This window comes from Musca autumnalis, unplaced genomic scaffold, assembly GCF_047663935.1.
Source record: "Musca autumnalis isolate F117 unplaced genomic scaffold, ASM4766393v1 scaffold_5, whole genome shotgun sequence".
NCBI lineage: Eukaryota > Metazoa > Arthropoda > Insecta > Diptera > Muscidae > Musca > Musca autumnalis.
The window spans coordinates 107,215,529-107,243,455 of NW_027412088.1; positions in this window are offsets into that span (position 1 = coordinate 107,215,529).

Below are 27,927 nucleotides of genomic sequence, written 5' to 3' on the forward strand. Positions count from 1 at the left end.
GTAAAAAAAACCATCAAAATACCGAAATTCGGGAGGTACCGTTCCATGGGGGCTATATCAAAACGTCGATCTATACCTACAAATTTCTGGCAGAAAGTTTTTAGACTCAAAAAAGACTAAATTCCAAATTTCCGATATTTCGGTAAAACCTTCAAAATACCGAAAATCAAAAGGTATGCTTCTATGGGGGATATAGGAACCCGCGGACCTATACTTATAATTCTCTTCTGGAATATTTTATAATCCCATGGAAGACTAAATAACAGATTTCAGTCTTTCGGTGGGATTTTGACGTCACAACCTTCAAAATTACGAAAATCGGGAGGTACTGTTCTATGGGGCTATATCGAAACGTGGACCTATACCGACGAATTTCAGTCAAAAAACTTTTACCTCCAACAAAGACTACATACCAAATTTCAGCCATTTCGATGGGTTGCTGTGGCCACAACCTTAAAAATACTGAAAATCGTAGGTACCGTTCTATGGGGGCTATATGAAGGCGTGGACCTATACCGACAAATTTTTTTAGAGAAAGTTTTATACCCCCAACGAAGACTAAGTACCAAAATTCAGCCATTTCGGTGTGGTAATGAGGCTAAAACCGAAAATCGGGTGGTACCGTTCTATGGGGGCTATATGAAGGCGTGAAACTATATCATGTGGAACGTTTAATACCCCAAATGTAGACCAAATACAACATTTCAGCCATTTCTGGGGAATATTGAGGCCACAAACTTCAAAACATCGAAAATCGGGAGGTACGTTCTGTGGGGGCTATACTAAGGCGTGGACCCGTACTGATAAGTTTCTGGGGGAAAATTGTATACCCCTAACGAATACTAAGTACCAAATTTCAGTCATTTCGGTGTGATAATGAGGCTAAAAACTTCAAAATACTGAAAATCGTGTGGCATCATTCTATGGGGGCTATATGAAAAGGTGGACCGATATAGCCCATTTGCAATACCAACCATCCTAGGAGTAATAGAAACTTCTATACCGAATTCCAATGCTCTATCTTAAAATTTGCGAGCTGTATCTTGACTTCAACAGACGGACGGACAGAGGGACATGGTTATATCGACTTAGAATTTTACCCTGTACAAGAGTATGGTAACATGGGGCGCCTCCGCCACGTATTTTTTTCAAAATGTTCTCATATAGACACCGTTAAAGTTTTTTCAAATATTATTTTTGGTAAAAATATTAGCATAAGTATCGAAATGGGATTGAAGAAGTGTTGTAGCGGAGAAAATTCTCTACAAGATTGTTTTTTATGATGTTTTCGTAGGTATTACCATTTTTGAGATATAGAAGTTCACATTTTGACAATTTACTGACTGTATCAGGTCATGACTGCAATTTCCCAACTTAAACTTATATATCTCAAAAATGGTACAACCTAGGAAAAAATTACGAAAACCAAGAGAATTTTCTAGTCACATTTCGATAAGACTTACCGTTTATAAGAAAATCGTGAAAACCTAACCAAAAAACTAAAAATGTGACCTGAACTGCTATATCTCAAAAATGGTAAAAGCTAGGAACAAATCATAACAGTCAATCCTCTGGAGAATTTCCACAGCTTCAAAATTTTCATTAGCCCCATTTCGATAGAACTTGCGGTTTCTAAGCAAAATCGCGAAAACCTAAAATAAACCTAAAAATGGGAACTTTGACCGCGATTTATTTAAAAATCCCTCCAGCGATTTTTTCTTGTTTTTGGATTTGTCTCATCTATGAACATTGCTGTTTTAGAATCCGTGAAAACTTCCCAGGTGTAAGCGGTTTTCATTCAAAGTTAGTTAAGGTGCACCCTGCATGACATTGTTTTATAGGGGGGCATACAGTCAGTACATTTTCCCAATTTGAACTTCTATATCTCAAAAATGGTTAAACCTACGAAAATACCATTGAGGTCAATCCTGCTACAACATTTTCTTTAATCCCATTTCGATAGGGCTTGCGGTTTCCAAGCAAAATTGTGAAAACATAAAAAAGCTCCAAAAATGTGAACTTTGACCCCGATTTATTTGAAAATCCCTGAGGCGATTTTTTTGTTTGTTTGATTTTTCTCATGTATGAATATTGTAGTTTCAGAAACCGCAAAAACTTCCCAGGTATAAACACCTTTCATTTAAATTTAGTTAAGGCGCACCGTGATTTGTAATTGTTTTTTTTTCATGCGAATTGTTGGGATATATATTCTTTAGTAGTTATCTTCTTATCACAAAACATACCTACCATAATTATTTTTCCCAATACGCTTCATTAAACTGACAATGACAATATACATATACAAACGGAATGACAATTTTAATTATGGAGGGTATAATATTTTGAGTGGATAGTAGTATAAGAATTATGGTATAAAAATTTGATAGATCAATTTGTAACACCTAACAGATGTGGTTCTATCATCTATTTAATGGTTATTTCGAAATATAACAAGTAAAAAAAATTACAGGCTGGTGGATGTTGTTGAAGAAATCATCCCCTTCTTATTTATCCGCCAAAACGGTAGATAGCCCTTAAACTGCAAAAATACGAAATGTTGAACTTTGTGAGAAACCCTCTGGGAGGTTGTTGTGCTCATCAGCCATTTTAATTGGTGCTGACTGGGGCGTTTTCATCTTTTGGTCCATTATCTCCAAAAGTATGGAATTGCCCTCGTCATATTTTTAAAGAAATAGGTTACATTCTTCGAGCACCATTTTAGCGAACATTTCTAACTTTTAATGGGGGTCTAAAACAATTATTTCTATGAGGCACATTTTTATCGTATGAAAGTGTATATCCCTCTTTAGCCTAAAGGCTTAGGGTATATGTCGAACGTTATCTAAAATTCAGAGATATATTACCTAAATGGACCAACGGAGTACGAGTTTGAAAGTTGTCATGGTGGCCGTATGGCTATTTTACATCTTTCGGGCCACTTTTTCAGGAAGTATGTACTTAGTCGGCGAAGTTGTTGCAAAAATTCAAAGCGAGTCGAGAGCAGGCCTTAAACTACACTTATCCGAAATTTTGAGTGGAAGGTACTCTAAGGAGTGCACCCATATAGTTCATATTCAAACCCAATCGATGTATCGTAGAAATATTGCGATGTTCAACGAATAGATCATATCGGTTACTGCCACCGTTTTATAGAAATGTTTAGAACTTCTGCGGGGAAGGTACCCATTATCACACTGAAATGGCTTAAAGTTCGTATTTAGTCTTTTTATACCCTACGCCACTATGTGGGGAGGGTATTATAAGTTGGTTTTGGCCAAAAAGTTTGTAACGCATCGAAATAATGGTCGTAGACCCATACTTATATATACCAAAATGAATGTCTCGACGAGCTGAGTCGATCTGGCTATGTGCGTCCGTCCGTCAGTCCGTCCGTCCGTCCGTCCGTCTGTCCGTCTGTCCATCTAAACCTTGTAATCACGCTACAGGTCGCAATTTTGATCAGATCGTCACGAAATTTTGGATATTGATGGGGGTCCCGGAGGGGAAGAAGCCTATTGATTTTGGTGATGGTCGGATAATATTTAGGGGTCGGAATGGGCAAAAAACTTATGTGGATAAAAAGACAATGTTTTTTTCCAAAGCGAATATCTCAGCTTCTATACGGGGTTTGCCAAAAGCAAAACCTGACAATAAAAGTAGAAAATTTTACCTTTCTAATGATGTAAAGTAGGTTCTCGTAGGTGATCAAACAACGAAGATATCACAATAGTGGCAAATAAAACCCAAATTTTCATTTTTGCGATTTTAATTATAACTAGCTGAACCCGGCGCGCTTTGCTGCCCCGACTACGATAAATTATAATGGAATGCCATAATTATATTAACGTTTTTAATATTTTAACGAATAAATATAGGAGATATGAAGGAGTTATATACCTATTCAGGGTTGTTATGGAGCTACTATGGTATTTTTTATGTTTCAGGAGGTAACACTCCTTCGAAAGCCTTTCCGCCTATAAGTATTCCTAATGATTTAGATATATCATAATAAAACATAAATTATAAGAAGTCTCTCAAAGATATGATACTTAACAGCCTTGGTCAATTCCTTCCCAACTATAAGTACTTCTGTAAATAATGATGACTTTTACTGACTGCTAAGTCTTCAAAATTTCATTGAAATTGAACATACGTAACAAAAACATTAAATCGACCGAAAATATATATGGGTAGCTATATTCCTATATGAACCGCTCTCGATATAATTTGTCATATTTATTTTTAGACCAAATCCCGTCTTACATTCACATTTTGTGCATAAAATAAGGAAAATCAGGTGAAAATATATATGGGAGCTATATTCTAATCTGAACCGATTTCGGTATAATTTGTCCCATTTATTTCTAGAACGAATTGCGTCACGCTTTCCAAATTTCAGTGAAATTGGACATATGTAGTGTGTCCAAATATGAACCGGTCTCGATAGAATTTGGCACATTTATATTTAGAACAAATTCAGTCAGACATCCCAAATTTCAGCGACATTGGACACATATAGCGTGTTTTAGAGCATCAAATACAGAAAATCGGCTTAAAATATAGATTGGAGCTATATCCAAATCTGAACCGATTTCGATATAATTTGGCACATTTATTTCTAGACCAAGTTCTGTAACACATTCCAAATTTCAGCGAAATTGGAAATATATAGCGTGCTTGGTGCATAAAATACAGGAAATCGGCGAAAATATATATGGGAGCTATATTCAAATCTGAACCGATATCTATATAATTTAGCACGTTTATTTCTAGAACAAATTCCGTCAGACCCTCCAAATTTATTTTTTTTTTATTTATTCAATTTATCATGTATAACAAAGCCAACAGGCCAATTAATGAAATACAAAATGCTTAAACCAGTGACTCACTACTCCAACAAAAGGACAAACGTCCAAAATAAATGCAATAGTAACATAATGAAGAGAAAAAAACTTAAAATAAAGTACTATTAATTACTAAAAAATTAAAATTAAACGCGTATATCATAAATGAAAAACACAATGCATCACACAGTGAGGTACTAATCTAATTTCAGCGAAATTGGACATATATAGCGTGTTTGGTGCATAAAATGTGGAAAATCGGCCGAAAATATATATTGGAGCTATATCCAAATCTGAACCGTTTTCGATATAATTCGGCACATTTATGCCTAGACCAAATTCCGTTACACATTCCAAATTTCAGCGAAATTGGACGTATATAGCGTGTTTGGTGCATCAAATGCGGAAAATCGTCCGAAAATATATATGGGAGCTATATCCAAATCTGAACCGATTTCGATAAAATTCGGCGCATTTATTTCTAGAACAAATTCCGTGAGAAATTCAAAATTTCAGCGTAATTGGACATATATAGCGTGTTTGGTGCATAAAATAAGGAAGTCGGAGGAAAATATAAGTGTATGGGAGCTATATCCAAATCTGAACCGATTTTGATATAAATTGGCACGTTCATTTCCAGACCAAGTTCCGTCATACATTCCAAATTTCATCGAAATTGGACATAAGTAGCATGTTTGGTACAGAAAATAAGTAAATCGGCCGAAAATATATGTATGTGGGAGCTATATCCAAATCTGAACCGATTTGAATATAATTTGGTAAATTTATTTCTACATCAAACTCGGTCACGCATACAAAATATGGAGATTGTATCTGTAACAGTTCTAAAGATATTTGCATACAAAATCAAATTTTTTTGGAGGTACCTCCGGATTTGATGCTATATCTCCAGATCAACGCGAAATTTCAAAAAATGATATAGCCTATTTTCATTCCAGGCCATGTAGCAATGTACCCTAAACATTTCAGTAAGATCTGTTCAGCGATTTTCGAGTCTATAAGGCACAAACAAACAAACAAACAGACAAACAAATTTCAATTTTATATATCGTCTGCTCCGTCGGAAAAGGTCGTAAGTCCACTTTTTTTGGAAATCGCGTTTTTGTTACAGGATGATAGTACACGTCAAAACACGTAGTATGATACAAAGAAAATGGTAGTATGTCGCGTTTTTCTATATGTTTTGCCCTTGTCGGAAAAGGTCGTAAGTCCACAAAATGTACAAATTTGAGTACGAAAAGGTCGTAAGTCCACAGGAAAATGTATACTTTAAAAGAATACTACAGCTAATGTAGTTCAGATATAATGTTTAACGTCATCCATGGTTGGGGTACAATGTAAAGAACTAGCCTACACCTTTGGATGATAATCGGATGATATTTGGCGGAGCCTTTGGACCAAACTTTTGAACAAAAATGTTGTAATTTCTATATTGCAACGAAAATTTCCATTTGAAATCTATTTTCCCCTATAAGCGAACTGATTATGAAAGATGGACTTCTGGCCTTTTCATTGATACAAATTGGGATGCTGTATGTGTTCAAATACCTCATATATTGAAAAAATTGTACAAAACCAAGATTTTTACTGTTTTACTTTCGTATATCTTACTTAACTTTATAAACTGGTAATTTGTGGTTTCTCTAGGGACATTTATTCACATAACGAGATAAGTTTGTGTTCTGAATTGAATAAAGTAATACCTTCTAACGGACGGGTAAGTGCAATGTTTATATTATTAAATGATTCTAAAATAATAATTGATTGAAGACATAATGGGTTTTGCTAACAAAGAGCTGTATGAATTTGGAATGGAATTAGACGATGCTGTCATGGGTCTAGCTTCCTATGGTTTTCGCGGTGATTCTGAAAGCTCTGATGATAAACTTCCCAAGCCCAGGAAGACATTACATGCTGAAGATTCTACATGGTTTGCAGACAAAAACAAAAAACCCCAAACGAAGAATAAATACAACATTTCAGCCATTTCTGAGGAATATTGAGGCCATACCTTCAAAATACCGGAAATCGGGAGGTACCGTTCTATGGGGGCTATATGAAGGCGTCAATACCAAACATCCATCCAAACAAATAGAAACTTCTACACCAAATCGCTAAGATCTATCTTTAAAATTGCGAGCTGTATCTTAATTTCAAAAGACGGAAGACGGTCATGGTTATACCGACTTAGAATTTTACTCTGATATAGTATATAGTATATATAATTTATAGTGTCTCCGCTAAATATATCGATATGTTACAAACTGAATGACAAATTTAATTATACCCTCCATCTTAAGGTGGAGGGTATAAAAATCTTCAGAAATGTTGGTTTCGATATATAATTTTAACATACCGCCAAATAACTGATGCTTGAGGCATGCCGACTGTGTTCACCTTCTTAAAATGTATCTTATATACCTGATGAAACTATAGCTATCGATATGTTGCCTTCTAATCTAAACACTTGCTTTCCAATAAGACGCATAACATCTGGTATTTCCATTGATTTGTAGCATATTTAAGAAAGTGCGGGTGGTCGGGTCTTATTGCTAAAATATGTAGCCAGGATTGGGGAAACGGAATCGTTCGTAAGTTTTATAAATGTATATAGCGCATTTAAAATATAGGGCACAGGTGTAACCCGCTTCTCCGAAATTCAACAAAATATATAGCCTACTTCCACCAAGGGACATCCCTGTACATAATCTGAAGATTACATGGAATAAGTACTTAGGGTCGGAGATTCAACAACAGTTGCTTCGCAAATTAATTTTCTTACCGATATTTTCATAACTTCAGCAAAAAAGCGTTTTTTAAAAAAATAGGGCCTGCCCCCGCCCCCTTGCAAATTCAAAAAAATATAGAGCCTATTTTCACTCCGGTTGTTCCTTTTATATTCTCTGAAATGTTCAAAAAAATCGGTTCAGCCATTTTTGAGTCTATGCGGAAACATACACACATTGTCTTTTATATATAAGATTTCACCCAAAAGTTTTGGTCCATTAAACCCGCTAATAATTATCTAATCACCATGTTAAATTGCAAGCTTATAGTTTGTCTTAAACTCAAATCATTTTTTAAAATTTCGCTCCGATCGGAATATTACTGCGATCTACAGGAGAGCTACAAAGTTGAGTAAAAATTGTGTGTTTGGTCCATTTCACACCTTTCGATCATAACCAACATCTAATGGGGTCACTTCTGGTCGGAACCCGACCTCTCCACAAAATTTCGTGACGATGGGTCCAAAATTGAGGCCTGGAGTTTTATTACAATTGTTAATGGATGGACGGACACACATAGCTAGATCGCTTTATTTCGTCAAGATATGAGAAAATGACAGGGGGGGGTCTACGACGAATATTTAGCGATGTTACACGAATATTGGACAAAACAAACTTGTAATACCCTTTCCGCATTGTTTTGTAAAGTAAAATATTTTATTTTAAAAACGTCCGTAAATTGTAGGAAAAGGTCGTAAGTCCCTACAAACACACAAAACTGTACAAGGAAAAGGTCGTAAGTCCAAAGACATCCAATTATCTCCCAAACGCGTCGGGACTTTATAAAACAAAGTACTGGTATTGAAGCGGAATAAATTAACGAAGAATACTGCCTTTACCACCATAATAAAATCTTTAATACAGAAAGCGCTGGAATGTGTTTTCTTCCTCCTGAAAAATTTATTGAGAGGGACTTACGACTTTTTCCGACGGAGCAGACGATATTTAGATGACGAATATCACAGCTTTGGTTGGGGACTTTCCAAAAGCAAAGCCTGGCTATGAAAGTAGAAGATCCCATCTTTACAATGATGTAAACTAGGTCGGCGCATTTGACCAAATAACGGAGAAATCGCAATAGTCGGTAATACATCCCATTTTTTCACTTTTTTGGAAATCACGCTAAAGGTCGCAATTTTGATCGGATCGTCACGAAATTTTGAGGGTTAATGGGGGTCACACAGATGAAGAAGCCTATTGATTTTGGTGATGGTCGGATAATATTTAGGGGTCGTAATGGGCAAAAAACTTATTTGGAGAAAAAGACAACGTTTTTTTCCAAAGCGAATATCATAGCTTCAATATGGGGTATACCAAAAGCAGAACCTGGCCATGAAAGTAGAATATATCGCCTTTCTAATGATGTAAAGTAGGTTCTCGTAGTTGATCAAAAACGAATATATCGCAATAGCCGCTAATAGAACCCAACTTTTTATTTTTGCGATTTTAATAATAATTACGAATATCACAACTTCGGTTGGGGATCTTCCAAAAACAAGTCTGATTATGAAAGTAGAAAATCCCATCTTTACAGTGATGCAAAGTAGGTTGGCGTAGGTGGCCACATAACGGAGATATCACAATAGTCGGCAATCCATCCCATTTTTTCATTTTTTTTTTTTTTTTTTTTTTTGTAATCACGCTACAGGTCGCAATTTTGATCGGATCATCAATTTTGGGGGCTAATGGGGATCCTACAGAGAAAGAAGCCTATTGATTTTGGTGATGGTTGGATAATATTCAGGGGTCGGAATGGGCAAAAAACTTATTTGGAGAAAAAGTCAACGTTTTATTTCAAAGCGAATATCTCCGCTTCTAAAAGGGGTATATCAAAAACAAAACCTGCTAATGAAAGTAGAAAATATCACCCTTGCAACGTAGGTGGTCAAACAACGAAGATATCGCAAAAGCCGCTAATAGAACACAACTTTTCATTTTTGCGATTTTAATAATAATGACGAATATCACAGCTTTGGTTCGGGATCTTCCAAAAGTAACGTCTGACAATGAAAGTAAAAAATCCCATCATTACAATGATGTAGAGCAGGTTGGCGTAGGTATTCAAATAACGGAGATATCGCAATAGTCGGTAATACATCCCATTTTTCCACTTTTTTGGAAATCACGCTACAGGTCGCAATTTTAATTGGATCGTCACGAAATTTTGAGTGTTATTGGGGGTCCCACAGAGGAAAAAACCTTTTAATTTTTGATAATGGTCGGATATTATCCAGGGGTCGGAATGTGAAAAAAAAAAATATTTGGAAAAAAGACCAACGTTTTATTTCAAAGTTAATATCTCCCTTCTGTAGGAGGTATATCGAAAGCAAAATCTGGAAAGGAAGTAGAAAATATCACCTTTACAACGATGTGAAGTAGGTTGTCATAGGTGGTCAAACAACAGAGATATCGCAATAGTCGGTAATGCATCCCTTTTTCCATTTTTGTGCAATCACACTACGAAATTTTGATCGGATCCTCACGAAATTTTGGGGGTTGATGGGGGTCTAACAGAGAAAGAAGCCTATTGATGGTAGGCATACATCCCACTTTTCCATTTTTTATTTGGGCTGTACTGTCGATGTTTAAGTGCATCAAAAAAATTGACCTGTGTTTATGAAGAGCAAAGGCGCTAAGCTATCCCAATTTTAATATATTGAATTTTATTAGTCAAAAGCTTATGAACAGGGGTAGTGGTGTAGGGTATCACATAGTCGGCCCCGACCCGACTATAGCCTTGGCTCACTTGTTTTTCGTTAATTTGGGTATGTAGGTACCAAGGCATATTTATAGAAGGTAGATGCATGAATTACAACTGTTAACAAATTTACAAAAACAACATTGTCTTATCGAAATGGGACTAGAGAGAATTTTTTAGCTGTGAAAATTCTACCTACGAAATTGTCATAAAGTCACTCTTGTAGAGAATTTTGATAGCTACAACATTTTCTTTAGTCCCATTTCGATAGAACTTGCAGTTTCAAACTCGTGAAAATCTAAAAAAACCCTAAAAATGTCAACTTGTATAGCGATTTATTTAAAAAGCGCACTGGCATTTTTTTGTTTTTTTATGTTTCTCATCTATGAACATTGTAGTTTCAGAATCCGCAAAAACTTCCCAGGTGTAAGCACCTTCCATTTAAAGTTGCTTCAAGAGAACCGTGAAGGTAATTTTGTGCAAACAATTTCAAATGCGGTTTTTATTATGTACAGACGCAATAGACAAAAACCATCTTTGGGGTTTGTTTTGTTAGATCGGGCTCGGATTTTATGGTCCTATCTAAACATGGCTAAATATTGACTTTTTAAAGAAAATCGGGGCTATATCTATGAAACCAATACGAATCTCTCCATGATATCCGCAGCAAACTTGTAGATAAGAACAAGAAGAATGTATTTGGAAACAAAATGAACACGAATAACCTCATTTATTGCCTCAAATTTTATACTATATATACAATTTCCGTGATTTGTATATATTTCGCAGCCTATCTCCAAAACCGTCAAAGTTTTCTTAATGTTATCATTGGGAAAAATATTCGCTGGAATGTAATATACAACTTTTCAGAACATATCATTGTTGTAAAATTCCTCTATTCTGTTGTTTCTATCATATCTTTCAACGACAATATGATAAATATATCAACAATACATTGAAATTTCAAATATGAGAATAAACAGCCTGTGTGAACTTTGTTTGAAATATGTTTTGTAAAAGTATGATATGAAATACCGCCAAAACAACATGAAATAAGTGCTTTACAGTTTCAGAATGTTCTGAAGAATTGCTGAGGACATTATTTGGAAAAATTTTTGCTAAGGCTACTTGGTTCAACTTTCAATAGTTTGGCTGTTACTGACCATAATTCCAGAAATTATGTAATCATTCCTATATTTTATCAATTTTGAAGCGCTATATGCGGTTATTTGTAGTTCGTCTGTTTGACATATAAGTTCTACTACTTTAGGACTACAATATTGCTGAAGACGCAAAGCAAAATTTTTATCAGTTTCTGAGATAAAGCACGGATCAATTGAAAAAAGGGTCGTTTTAGCCCGGTATAGATGAGGCCATAAAATCCAAACCCGATCTAAAAACAGGAAACCCAACTAGGGGTTTTGTATTCTTAATATGCACTTTTAGAAAATGCCCACTAGAAGTTGTTTGCATTTTCAGTGTTGCACAGTGTTATTGAAGTCGATAATTCAAAAAAACTTATCGATTTCATTTTAATTGACAATAACACTGTGCAACTATTTTCGGGTTATGGTCTAGGGTGCTGGATAGTGATAGTGATAGTTTGGTGATAGTTTTCGGTTAGTAGACCAAAATCCCAAAAGGGTTTCGGATTCTCAGGCCAAACGTTTTTAGAGACCTTATATAGAGCCTTGGCGAAAGGCAATGGGTCTCCAATGTTTAGCGCTATATGTTGCAGGAATAAGGATAAAACTTTGAAATTTTAAAGAGACCTAAGAGAGATATAGCGTAAGAGACATATAGCGTCATTGGTACAAAAATGGTCTGTCCACTTTTCGGTATAGCCCCCCTATAAGAGTATACATCGAGTTCGAGAATTTTTTACGTTTCACCCATATTTTCCAACTAATTTCACCAAATGTGGGTATTTTTAATTCTTAATGAAAAGAAGCCATTTATGCAAAAATTATAAATATAGGTCCACGTTAGGTTTTAATTTGTCATCTTCGTTTCCCAGGGGAAGAATATCTGTTCACAGAAAAATTCAAACTAGGTCCATGTTTCGGAGTTGCATCCATATTAAGGATCCTCCTATTTCGAGGGTCTTGGCCACAATTTACACTTTGAATTTCTTACACCCCAGATTGGCTATGATTCAGTGTTATTCTTCAAGTTTCCTAATACACCTTTTAAGCTCTAATATGACTGCTGCGATGTCCCAATTAACTTGTGATAATTATTCAAACCAAAACAAAAGAATTTTACATAGCATGTTTACATGGCGTTTTCTACCCACCCACAGAATACACATGTATGTATATAAATATATCTTTCTTGTATCTTAAATAAACGTGTTACTCTTTGTCTGCTTACCTTGAAACAATTTTTTACATCTTAATATTTTTGCACTTTTGTTTATTTTGTGCAAATAAACAAATGTACAGCAATACATACACACGTGCATACTTATTTATGGCTACATTTATATTTTAACGAAAAAAAATGTTATTTTGATTATTAAAGAATTTATTTTTTCAAGAACGGTACTAGAGTCTACTTTGTGCTGCTGTCCATCTAAATGAGTTTGTATTATTGAACTTGACGGAAATTTTCCGTTTCTCCTATATGAGATATATTCAATATATATAAATATTTCCGGAAGTAAATTGTCATTGGCTTTTGTCTTTACAAACATTTTATTACCACCATCTTAACGGCATATGTATATTATATGAACAATATCTTTCAGGGTTACCAAGTGATTGACCCCGCCAATCAGATTTATTTTTAAATTGTTCTTATTTATTACAGACACCAACTTATGGATTTTCTTTATTTGTATGTCACAGCAAGACATTTATAAAAACATTTCTTTTATAAATAAAAATAAAATAAATGCCATTCAAGTTCTTGAACTGTTTTTTGATCATCGTAATAATCAATAATTACTTCAAGCGAAACTCTGTGAAAAGCGTAAGTCGCAATAAAATTAAATGGTTATTTATTGCTCAGTAAAATTAGTATTAGGGTTGGTCTTATATATTTTTTTAACCATTTTACTTCAATTGAAATTTTAAGAAAATTAACATGGAAAATATTACATGGTAGTGACAAATGATTATCCTCTGCTTATAGTAGGGCAATTTAGTTCCTATTTCAAAGTCCCAGTTCTAGAAAGTGTGAGTAGCGTGAGTAACGTGTGATGTTACATATGTATGTACATATATGCAGTTTATTAATACAAACGACGCAGAATTCAACTAAAACTTGGAATACACTGAAGGATTAATAATATCCTAATGTATAAAAGAGCTTATTGATGAGTGGGGTAGTGAGTGACTGAATTATCGCCAGACGAAACCGCTGAAGTTGACATTTGACTGTGGGTTGTGTAGGGGTGTAATAAGGCTGGGTTTTTGGAAATTCGAATGAGAAGAGTACAAAAAGTACTAAAACGTATTAAATAGAGAAGAGCTAGATTTCTGAAATTTTGAATGAGGGCCAATAATGGAGAGTTAGAAAGATTTACCAAGGGGCTTTTGGAAATTTGACCTATCAGTGTACGAAAAGTACTAAAAGTTACTAAATTTGGTACCAATTTTATTTTTTGAGCCTTTATAGCTAGAATCTTGAAATTTGGTAAGGGAATCAAGGTTGGGAAGTGGTGTTATATACATATGAAACTGGTTTTGGAAATTCGTTCGTATGTATACGAAAAGTACTAAATGGTACCAAATTTAGTACAACTTGGATTTGGATGAACGGATAGAGTTGAAATCATGAAATTTGGAATTAAGATTACTGGAGGTAGTTTTGGAAATTCGTACTTATGTGTACGAAAATTACTAAATGGACAGTGGTTCCAGGCATTGGGCAAAAATAAAAAACTGAATGTCAAATTGTTGGTACAACTCTGACAGCTATGATATGGAACTTTTTAAAAATATATTATTTTTTTATTAATTTCTCGTTCGAATCGAACTTAATGACCGTTTATTTTTGCAAGCGAAGAAGGTTGGGGTTTGAACCTACGTCCTTGAGAAACACAAGAAAAAGGTGTTGTCACGGCGTGTTAGCGTTCAGAGCCAAACAAACCCATTACTTTCAAAGGCAGCGCTAAGCGTTTGTCATGAAAGCACAACTAAATGGACAAATAACCATTGTTTTTGTAAAAAAAATGCATTTGAAAGAAAAAAGTTCTATGACAGAGAAGCCACTCTATAGCCGATATGTCTGATGAGCAGCTCTACCAACGGCGAAACATGCATGTCATATAGTGGTGGTTGTGTTGGTTCGAATCTTCGGCTTTCCTTTTTCCCTTGCAAAAATAAACGGTCATTAAGCTCGATTCAACGAGGAATTAATTAAAATAATATTAACCAGTAAGAAAAGGATCAAAGTCGGGCGGGGCCGACTATATGATACCCTACACCACTGTGAATATGTAAAATATAAATCGGATCTATATCCAGATCTTAACCGATTTCGATATAATTTGGCACATTTATTTCCAGACCGAATTCAGTCACACACTCCAAATATCATTGAAATCGGACTTATATAGAGTGTTTGGTGCAGCAAATACGCGAAATCGGCCGAAAATATATATGGGAGCTATATTCACGTCTGAACCGATTCTCACCAAAATGAATAGCGTTCTTCCGACGGCTAAAAAAACGATATTCCCCAATTTTCAGCAAAATCGGACAACAAATGCGACCTGTACGTTGCGAACGGACGGACGGACATGCATAAATCGACTCAGAAAGTGATTTTATGTATATCCCTAGAAGGAACTATGGGTCCATCTCGCTTCCTTTTGTATGTTACATACAAATGCACTAACACATAATACCCCTTATCACATAGTGGTGTAGGGTATAAAAAGTATATAAAAACTGCAGAGTGCCTAAAATCTAGCGGTACTTTAATATGGAAGCTATACCAAAATTCGGGGCTATATCAAAACGTGGACATATGTATGTCCATAATTCTTGGTGGAGAAGTTTTTTAATAACCCAAAACAAACATTGAAGTAAATTTTTTGAACTCATTAAACACCAAATGGCAAATTGGAGCCATATTTGGGGAAAATCGTTAAAATACCTAAAATCGGGAGGTACCGTTATATGGGGGCTACAAAAAAACATGGACCTATCTTAACAATTTTAAGTGGCGAAATTGTAAAATTTCAGCTAGTTCAAGCAAAAAATGTGGCTAAGATCCCTAAAATACCTTAAATCAGGAGGTATCGTTATATGGGGACTATACCGAACCGTGGACCTATCTTGACAATTTTTAGTGGAGCAATTTCGCGGCCATTGAGAACCTCAAATGTAAAATTTCAGCTAGTTTGGGCAAAAAATGTGGCTATGATCCATAAAATACCTTAAATCGGGAGGTATCGTTATATGGGGACTATACCGAACCGTGGACCTATCTTGACAATTTTTAGTGGAGCAATTTCGCGGCCATTGGGTACCTCAAATGTAAAATTTCAGCTGGTTTGGGCAACAAATGCTGCTAAGATCCTTAAAATACCTTAAATCGGGAGGTACCGTTATATGGGGGCTATACCAAAACTTGGACCGATATAGCCCATCTTCGAACTTGATCTTCCGACGGCTAAAAAAATGGTATTCCCCAATTTTCAGCGAAATCGGTCAACAAATGCGACCTGTATGTTGCGAACGGACGGACGGACGGACGGACATGCATAAATCGACTCAGAAAGTGATTCTATGTATATCCCTAGAAGGAACTATGGGTCTATCTCGCTTCCTTTTGTATGTTACATACAAATGCACTAACACATAATACCCCTTACCACATAGTGGTGTAGGGTATAAAAATGATTTTCGTCAAATAGGCAAAATTTTCATATATATTAGTTTTTCTTCATTCGAACGCGTTCATCTTAAGAATAGCTCCAAAAGTCGGAACGTTTGACTTATATTTTTTGTAGTGAGTACAACATACAATTTACGTGCATTATTATAATGGATTTTGAAGGAGGAGGTAATAGCGTTTTTGAACAGTGTTTTAACGTTTTGTGGAATTCCAGTTATATGTACGTCTTCTTTGTGTATTTTGTAATGCCAATTTAATCATATACATTAATTTGACCTAAGGTTTTCGTCATGATGCCCACCAGCGCCCACCTCGGAAATAATTGTCCAATGTAGTTCATGGAATTTAAAGTTATTATTATTATTTATTAATAGATTTATAATTTAACAATTATGTATAACAAACAATTGAATATCATTTCTTTAAAATCTATTTTTGGCATAGCATAATGCTGTTTGTCTATTATAAATATTTAGTTTTAAAAATTACATTAAAAGTTAAACTCCATTCAATATTAATTTTCTATATTTAACACAGCATTCTAAATATAAATATAGAGCAGAAAAGTTCGTGCCATTTAATATACGTATGATTTCAATTTCATTGAGAGTAGTGCTTTTAAAATGGATTTTCCTGAATTCCTTATAAATTGGACATGTTCCAATAAAATGTAGAGTATTTTCAGGCTCATTCGTGTTGCAAATTGAGCAAATTCCATCAGTGAGATTTGAAAATGACCTGGAATTCAGATCAAGTAGACCGGCTCTAGCTTTGAAAATCAAACTTTTTGCACGTGCAGCAAGATTAGAAGTAAGTTCTGGGATCATATTATATTCTAGTTGTGGATATAAATCGTGGTACTGGGAACTTCTAGCAGACAGTTCAAAATCGGCTTTTTCTTTGATGTTTAGTGTATCAATAACATCGTTCCAATATAAACATAATGGAAGACTGTTGTCAACAGGATAAAAATTCAAATTTTGACTCAATAATGACCATTCACCAGCCCATGACGTGTTCAACTCCAATATTTTCTCTGCTAAAATCCGTGGTAGTCGATTAGCATCGAGGTTTAAGACTTTATTGATGTAACATAAATGCATTTTTAGTGTATGGGAGAAAAGGGACTTTAAACCAGTTTCTAGATACAACATATAATTTGGGGTATTGTTAGGGAGATACAGGATTTTCTTGATGATAAAACGAAATAACTTCTCAACATCATCATATTTAGTATACCCCCAAACTTCCGAAGCATAACACATTACTGATTTCGCACAGGAATCAAATATCTTTAATTTGTTTGTTTGAGAGATACTAGGATTTTTCATATAATTTGACCAATTAGAATTAATTGCCATTTTAGACATTGAAAGCTTGTTTTTCAAATGATTCTTAAAAGAAAGGTTAAATGAGATTTCAACACCAAGATATGTGTTGCTATTAACAATTTCAATGTCATGGTTATTGTATTTGAACTTTAGGTTAGAAGGTAATTTCGGGCTTTTTCTAAAAACCATTACTTTCGATTTTGATAAGTTTACTTTTAAGCTCCATAGAGAGCAGTAATCTTGTAGGGCATTGATCATTTCTTGCAGTTCATTGGGCGATTCTGAAAGCAATACTATGTCATCGGCATATAGTAATAATTTAACATTGACGTCTGCAACATATATACCCCGGAAGGATGTTGGGCAAATCATTGACGTATAAAGAAAATAGTATTGGGCTAAGGATACATCCTTGCTTTACACCGGAGCTTACGGTAAAATGTTCCGAGTAAGTATTGCCGTCCCATATTTTGCTTTTAGTATTGCTATACAGCAATTTTAGTATTGTGACGAATTTTGTTGATAGTCCTAAGTCGCAGAGTTTATAAAATAAGCTATTTCTTGGTATCAAATCAAAAGCCGAAGAAAAATCAACAAAAAACGCATATCGGCCTTTTTGTAGAAAATTTACTTATGTTGAAACTGAGGTATGGGGTATTGTAACTCGCGAATTGTTGTAATATACCATAACTTTTGAACGCATTTAGGTAAAATAAACTGTTTTAGCACGATTCACCGATGGATTTCTTAAAATTATAATTTGAGTGGAAGCTGTGGTCATATTAATGTAAAAAAAGAGGAAAAAATCGTTGAAGGAAACGAGTTTTTTTTAAGTCAATTTTCAATTAGTGGCTTTACAATACAATGTAGAGTATAATGTTCAAAGAAGAAGTTAAAGAATACACTTCAGAGATGAAGTTTCTAATGTATGATTTTTTAATATAACCACCGCATCAATCTCAAACGGATGCTGACATTTTGAAGACTGAAAAATTGGGTTTTTTGAATTTTTGCTCTAATCGGAACGCGCAACTGTACTCGTTTAAAAACTGATTATGAGATTGTAGTACTCGCGATTACGCATTTTTTGATGTATAACTCGGGCGTGTAGCCTTCAAAGGTTCACAACAATCTCAGCTTAAAGTCGAAATTTTTGTGCGTAATTTTTTTTAAAAAACCAGTTTTTTGGAATTAAAAACTTACAAATGCCTTTCGATTTCAGTGGAAACCCGCGTGAATTTAGTTTTTTTACGTTCTGAATGTAACAAGCCTTTGCGCGTCCAAATCCATCCACTAGATCGGCGGATATGATACCCCTCAAATTTCGAAAATATGCAAAAAATATTTTTGAAAATATCGCGTATTTAGACGCGTTTTAGATGTGTTATTCCTACTTAGATAAATAGAGCGAAACGCATATTTAAAATGTGCGAAAACAGATATTGAAAAAAGTTCGCGAATCCGGAGATATAATAGATTTTTTCTAAAAACTGAGTGCGATGCTACATCCACGGTTCTTGATGGATCGCATTGAAATGACATAGGATGATGTATTTTTTAATGGTGTTCATTGAAATCGGATGCGCATAAAATGCAAATGTACTTCGTGGAAATTATGGGCATTTTACTGTTTTTTGCACCCTAACATGCAACTGATGCTACATCGTGGTCGTCAAATGGAATTTCACAAAGTGTATATCAAATAAGAGGGATTGATTCGCTGTTTTGGAAAATCGGATGCGCATCTTGTGATTTCCACTATTACGCGGTTTCTATGCGTTTCAAATGTTGTAATATTCAATATAACATTATTTTAAGGTTATGCCACAATTGGAATTCCTTGTGATTTAATATAATGTTCTAAAAATATTCGCCAATAGGAAAACTATAAGTGAAAAAGTTGTTGCAACGGAATATCTTCATTATTGCGTGCAATTTGGACGAAAATGACGAAGAACTCAATCATTTTTTCTTCAACATTTCCTATAAAACCATGAAAAAATAAAATTAGAATAACATAATTTTTATTTTTTTCGTCACATTTTCATTGTATTTTTGCAAATAACACGAATACTATAGCTCCAAACTTCACGACTTAGGTTTCATTTTATTCCTCACAATGTCTGGATGCTGCTATAATTTTTTTATATATTTTTTTGTAAGTATAAGCGCTATTGTTTCAAAAATATGTTTGTAGCTACGTGAAATTATTTAGCAAATTTAATTTTTCGCGAATCCATTGAAACTTTTTGAATTATTTTTTGTATATTCTCAAAGGGTGCGAATTCAGTTAACGACAATTGGATATAACAGCTTACTATATTAAGCCGCGATTTTTTTAGAATTTTTTCTAATTAGCATAATTAAAACGGTCATATCTTTTGCGCGCAACAATCAAAGTTGGTAACGAAAACAGATTTGGAATGACGATTTTTTTCTTAATCTATGTACCAAAAATCATAGATGTAGTATCAAAATTTTTTTTTAATTTTTTTGAAATGGAAAAGACGATTTTAGAAATTTTTGTCGATATGTCGCTTTGGCTTTTAATTGGTTTAGGTTAACAATACTAACTAAATTGAAAATATTATCAATTGTTGAATAGTTCTTTCTAAAGCCCGCCTGGAATTCATTTAAAATATTATGAGTTGATAGCCAATTTGTTAATCTATTTAACAGTATTGAGTTGAATATTTTACATATGCAATCGATGAGAGACAAACCCCTATAGTTGCTTACGATATTTACATCACCTTTCTTATGTAATGGTATTAGTATAGATTCAGTGAAAGACGATGGGAATTCTTCCCTAAGAAATATTTTATTGAAAACGCTTATTAACTTTTGCAGGAAGGTACGGGGAGCATATTTATAAAATTCATAGGGAATACCATCCTGACCAGGAGATTTATTCAATTTCAAATTTTTTACAACATTGTGTAGTTCAATGAGCTCAAAAGGGGAGTCCAGAAAGGGGTCTGTAATAAGTGGTATACACCAATTTATGCTTTGAAATTCATCGGGGTTGTCTAAAAGCGAACTAAAATATTGCTTAAAGTCATCAGAATCTAAGTTTCCTTTACTGTTGTTTGTAGAGTTCTTCAAGGATTTACATAGATTCCACCAATCTTTGCTACTATTTACATGGTCTAATTTTTGTAGGTTACTGTTAAGATAATCATGTTTCTTTTTTATGCACAACTTACGAAAGCTGCTTTTCGCAGACTGATAAAGTGATCTGTTAATAGGGGAATTTTCTCTTTTACATAACTTTAGACGTTTAAGCATTGTTGATCTTTGACGATAGCAAGACCAGTCAAACCATTTTTGCCTTGGTTCAAAGAACTTTCTGTTCCTTTTTCGACTTTGGGCTGTTTTAATTGAATTAGTAATAAAATTAACCAACTCATCGATACTTGTATTATTGATAACACTTTTATCTAGAGAAATAGTGTTTAGGGCTTGAACATATTGTCCTTTATATTTGTTATTCCAATATAACCTTTCTAAACACTTCCCAGCTTTTTCGTTTATTGTAGGAGTGAATATTTTCAACTCAAGACATAGTGGCATGTGGTCTGAATATGATTTAAAAGGAATACTGAATTTATCTATATACTGTAAGAAAGAAGAGGAACAGATGCAATAATCTATTAAGGAATTACCCATTATACCAGAAAAACTATACTCTCCGTCAATGTCCCCATCTACTCTGCCATTAACAATAATGCCACCTATATTTTCTATCATGTTTAACAATTGTTTACCTCGCGAATTTTCGATTGAATCTTTAGAATGTCTATGAGTATAGATATGGGATTCATTTTGCAGTATGTTGTTATCTAAGATCTGATTGTTTCCTACTCTCGCGTTTATGTCACCAAAAATGCAAAAGTTTGATGGAGCAAAACTCGACAAAAAGGCTTCAAACTGGTCAAAATCATTCTTCCATTTGGTGCAATTTAAATAGACAGGTATTAGGTAAAAATCATTTCCATGGAGAGTAACCTTTAATAAGGGGTAAGCAATAGTCGTTATAAACTCGATTTTAAACTTGTTTTTAATTTCTTTTTTATAGCCATATAAACAGCCACCACTTGCTCTACCAAACCGGTTTAGTTTAATTGCATCAACCCAATGAAGGTAATAATTTTGGAAGTATGATGAAAAATTTGATCTTTTATTGTGAACGACATGAGTTTCAAACAAAAAGAAAATATCGAACTTATTTAAAAACGTTATAAAGTTTCCCATATTAATGCAGCTTTGAAGGTTTGAAACATTGAAGGATATTAAATGACACGAAAGAAACTGCTATTATGTAGATGAATTTGTATCAATAGTATTTGTGGTGCTCGACTGCTTACAAAAAACTTCGATCGGGCTACCAACCTCAGTTAAAATGTTTGTGAGGAAGTCTGTATCCTTCTGAGTGGGCGATTGTATTTTTCCATTAACCCATATATACTTTACATCTTTAATGTATAAGCAAAACTCTCCTAGGCGTATCTTAGTTTTAGTTTGGCTATTAGCTAAAATCTTAGACACTTTTCTCAGGTTGTATCTACTTATCTGTTCAGCTGCCGTGTAATCCTTTTGTATGTATAAATTTTTTCCGCTTAGTTTTCTCCTTGCTTCAATAATACTTTGAACTTGACTAGGGATATCAAGAGTAAACACATACGACTTTCCAGAGGCTAGCATTCTCGTGTTTACTATATTAATCTCCACATTTAAGTCTTCTTTGCATATTTTTGTAAAGTTCTCCTTGGCAGAGTGATAATTTTGGCGTGGTAGACCGCTCACAACTACATTCGATGATCTACTTCTACGATCTATAACTTCAATGCGACTAGTTAGCTTTTCAACCTCCTGTTTCAGTTTGAAGTTTTCTGCTTTTAAATCTTCCACTTCCTGTTTGATTGCAGCAACGTCCTCTTTTTTAGCTACATCTTTCAATTTGTCGTCCAACATATCGCCCAGTTTGCTCCAAGAGAAAACGTCTTGGTTTCTATCTGTATTCATTTTTTGAAAAGGCGAAAACTTTTTGGGAGCAGTGTTAATGTGATCTGGAGATGTCGATAATAGCGTGCGCTTTACACTCATCTGTTGCTATTTGGTAACATATGATTCTATTTCGATAACGATATCTAACACAGTGACTTGCCTATCGATTGCAAGATGTAGGACAAGTTTGAGAGATGTTTACCTTTTGCTTTTATTGGTGGTAGTTGAAGTATAGCTTTCCAGTGAAATATTAGAATTTTTCAGCAAAATTATTTGTAAATAATGTGGTGTAACTTTTTTTTAATGACCAAGATCAACCAAATATCAACAGCTATGATGCAGCATCCACTAAGGCATCTGGTGCAAATGACCTGGATACTTGATGTTTCGTTTTTATAGAAAATGTTTACAATCTTTGAGACACGTATAAAAAGACGACCGGCTGTATGTAAGTTGTTGTAACGTTTAAAGTTATCCGGTATTAATATAAGATTCCATCTAGTGCCAGACTTTAAATAGTGGGTTGCAGACTAAAGCTATGGTTTCTATAAATATATTAGGGTACATATAACTCTGTTATCTGACAGAAAGAACGCTATTAGATCAATATTAGAAAGTTTACCAATTTTCAGACAAAAATGTTGGTCTATTTAACCCGCGAAAATGGTTGCTTCTTATGTTGTTTAGCAGATTGTTTTGTTTCCCCAACACTATAATTGGTACTTTTGTTCATGACATTTTTTAATAAAAGCAAAAAAATACATACCGTATACCCCCTCCAGAGGGGAAAGAGGGAAGAATACGCTCATGGTTTCTTAAAACAATCTTCGCCGTAGCTTCAAAACTGTAACCAGTGCATTAGCTTGCTATTTGCACTGGAAATATTTTTGGCCACATTCACCATACATGTGGATGGATCCCCTGTGAAATGGTACAAAATTTGGTACAATTTGGATTTGTGTGAACGGATAAAGGTGGAATCCTGAAATTTGGAATTAAGATTACTTTTGAAGTTTAGGATTGAGACATGAAGGTGGTTTTGGAAATTCGAACTAAATGGTATCAAATGTGGTACAACTTGGATTTGGTTGAACGGATAGAGATGCAGTCATGAAATTTGGAATTATTATTAAGGTTGGAGTATAGCATTGAGGTGGTATTGAAAATTCTTACTTATGTGCACGAAAAGTACTAAATGCCACTAAATTTAATACAATTTGGATTTGGGAGAACGGACAGAGCTGGAATCTTGAAATTTAGAATTAAGAAAGAGATAGTTTTGGGAATGTACGTAAAGTACTTTATCGTACACAATTGGATATACTCTTTTTTTTGTAATGGGAGTTTAAATTTTGAACTATTTGGATGCGGTTTGAGAAATTCGTATTTATGTATATGAAAAGTACAAATAGTGCCATAATTGCTTCTGGGAGACCAGATAGAACTGGAGTTGAGAATTGCGGTTAGTATATAGGGTTGATAAGTTTATACCATTTAGGCATTGCATTTGGGAAAAGAGCTGAAAAGAGAAGTTCCAAAAGGTAATAAGCAATAAGTGGACTCGAGGTACTAAATTGTCCTAAACATCAAAGCACTGAAATTGAATGAACTATAACATGTTTCTTCATGTAATACCATGGTTAATTAGTCGGGCTAAAACTGTAAAATTTTAGATAAGATTCTGGGTTTGAAAAATTGTATTAAATTTGTTTTACGTGAACACGAAAGCGTTTTCTAAGTAAACCACTGAAATCAAGTAGTCAATCGTGATGAATCTTTTCAAAAAAACAAAAACAATTTTTCTGATTTTTTTTACAATTAGGTTTTTATTCCTTAATTGAAATGCCTTAAAAATAATGGTCGAACTAAAGGGGTACGAGGAGTACTTAAATGAAATTGAAGATATATTAACAAAAATTTACAACCAAATTTTTAGACTTTACCATTTCCATTTCAAATACTGTTTATTTTTTTTCCCCTTTCGGCATACGAAGTAGCTGGCATTTTGTTAGCCAACAAATGTTTTGCTTTATAATTGCTGTACGACATGCTTAAATTCATTGTATTTTAGCTAGTTTAATTTTTTTAACAATATAAACGGGTTTTCGACCAAATGGAGTAAAATGCTGCGTAAATACTTTCTTCATGTCCCTTTTTGAGTCGGAGATGTAAGGCAATTAAGAAAATTTCATTAGCTGTACGACTTTCGCTTGGATCCACTGTATAGACCAAGTTTTAAAGTTATTGGATACCAATTAGTGCTGGCACTCAATTGGTCCATTCTACTATATGTGTTAGAGGTGGGCGCGTGTCGTGCCGTGAGTAGTGCGTGTTCGTGCCTTCCCGAAAATCGCCGTGTTTGTGCGTGTCGTGCCGGAATAAATTTTTGGCCGTGCGTGATCGTGTTTTTTTGTTCGACACGATTTTGCACGACACGACTAAACACGACCTGCACTATGTGTCACGATCGTGCTAAATTTTTGGGCTTCCTTTAGAAGTCGTCCAAGAGACCATACTAAACAAGAAAATCGAAAATGAAAATAAAACGACCAAAAAATTCACCAACTGTAGTTTTCCCAAATTTATTTTCTTTGTTTCTGTAGTCTGGTACTTTTTGCCGTTTTGTTATGGAGAGGCCAGAGTATGAGTGAAGAAAATGGGTATGGGTTTTTAACCAAATCTGGAGTTACACACTGCTTATATTTGATTCTGTTGATTTTTAAATTCTTAAGTGTTTGGTCAAATAAAATACGATAGTGATGTCGAAGCAGTCAATTCAGACTGCAGTGTATAAAAATGACCCCAAACTAAAATTGTTTCCAAAAATGGATGCAAAGAGTGTGGTCTGGAAAAGCTTCCAGCTTATAAAGTACATTGTCGACTATGTATGCTGGAATTCATGCAAATCGGTATTACACTATCAAAGCAAGACGGGGACGGGATCTCTATCGCGACACAAGTGTAATGTGAACTTACAAGATGTCACTACACAATCAAAAATATCTGATTTTATCAGTAAGAGTGTACCACAAAATGTTGTCAACCAACTATCCCGCAAGCAGCTTGGACTTATTGCAAAGGATTTGCATCCACTCAGTATTACTGAAGGTAAGACATTTTAATTCATATCAACCCGTTTATGTGTTCTTACATTCATATATTCTAGGAGGTTTTCGTGAATATGCACAAGCATTCATAAATATAGGAGCACAGTTTGGGAAACAACAATTCAAAAATCTAGTCATTTCCAGAAAAGTATTAAGTACCAAAATCATGTCTGAGGAATATGACAAATTGAAGCATCAGATCATGGCTGATATCGAGGGCCAAAAAATTTCATTCACAACAGACATGTGGACCGATGATTATACTCAAAGGAGTTTTATTTCTTTAAGTGTGCACTACATTAATGATAATTTTGAACTAAAGGTAGCACTTTTAGGAGTAAGAGAATTTTTGGACGAGAAGAAAACGGGAGAAAACATTCTTGCTAACATAACTACCATTCTTAAAGAATTTGATATTGAAGACAAGTTGGCGAATTCTGTATTTGTAACCGACAATGGTTCCAACGTTATTTCGGCTCTTAAAAGATTTAAACGTATATCTTGCGCTTGTCACAAATTGAACTTAGTTATGGATGATGTTATTGTAAAACACCCTCTTCCCGAAATGGGAAAACTGATTGACTGCTCAAAAAAACTTGTAAAATATTTTAAACCCTCGGAGCTAAACAACAAATTGTCGAAAACATTAAAACAAGATATAAGAACACGTTGGAATTCAACATATATTATGCTTGACAGCATATACCAAGTCCAGAATGAGATTAAGAGTATTTTGCTAGAAAAGAATGAGTTGAGTAGTATATTAAATTTTAAATTTAAATTTTCATTGTTAGAACCTCTTTTGGCTTTTCTCAAAATTTTCAAAGAGTGTTCCGAAAAATTAAGCTCGGAAAAATACCCTACTATCCATATTTTTACCCTTTGGTCTGAAAAGCTATTGAAAGTTTGCTCAATTGATACCATTGACTCTCAATTCATGAAAGATTTGAAAGCTAAAACTAAACAATCATTGCTTAAACGCTTTGTGCCAACAATGGCACATATTATAGGGACGTTTTTATTTCCGCCGTTTAAGGAGATGAATTTCTTATTACAAGATAAAAGAAATGACGTAATAGCTAATGTAAATGCAATGTTACTTGATATACAAGGTGAGAACATAGAGTGTTCTAATGATGAGGAGGAAATTACAATGCCACATTTACACGAATTTTCAGAGTTTTTGGATCAAAATTTGGCAAAAAGACGAAAAATTTAAAAGTCTCCAATTGATACTGAAATTGATACATATTTAGCGAGTGCCGTATCTAGCCAGACTGATGTTTTAAACTTTTGGAAACAGTCGAACCTAAAATATTTAAAACAATTAGCCAGGAAAATTTTGGCTATACCCGTCAGCTCAACAACGAGCGATAGATTTTTTTCCACATCTGGAAATATTCTCAACGAAAGACGAACTAGACTTTTAAGCTCTAACTTGGACAAAATAATGTTTTTAAATAAGAATATGTAAATTTTTGTTTATAAGTAATTTTGCAATATGTATATTTTAGAACATATGAATTTTTTGAACAAATAAATGTACAACTATATCGATATATCTTTTCTTTAGTTTCGTGCGTGAGTGTGCGTGTTCGTGTCTTCTCGAAAAACGCCGTGTTTGTGCGTGAAAGTGCATAAAAATTTTGGTCCGTGTTCGTGCATGTTCGTGCCTAATTTTTTAGGCACGCGCCCATCTCTAATATGTGTATATCAAACCTTATGTGAACACTAAAGTAATAAAACAAGTTCTAGACCACCTTAATACACATACAAAAGGCTATGTATCTGCAATAATTTATTATATTCCCATGAATTGTCATAAAATGTTGTTAATAAAGAAACGTGATGGCCACAATTGGAACATTCGTATTTATAGACTTTTGTTTTGGTATTTATACACATCTTCAGGTTAACCTATACAAATCTTTTATGGTTATTTTAAAAATTTTTAACTTACCTACAGTATGCTCGAACACCCACCAAACAGAAAATGAATAAAATTGTTTTTACTTGCAGACAGGGTCCAAACAAATACATTAATTTCTTGGATAGAGGACATTTATGAATAAGAAACAAACATATTTCTTAATTATGCCGAAAGAAATGAGTCATAATTCACTGAATACGTTAGAATAAATAAACTAGTTTTACATTTTACCAAAAAGAAACATAATTTTTAGTTGTTGTTAATTGTCATATAAATGAAGAAGCTAATGTGGTAAACTAATTAAAAATTGTGTTTCAAAGTAATTCATCGTGGGGTTCAATTTTCGAGTATAA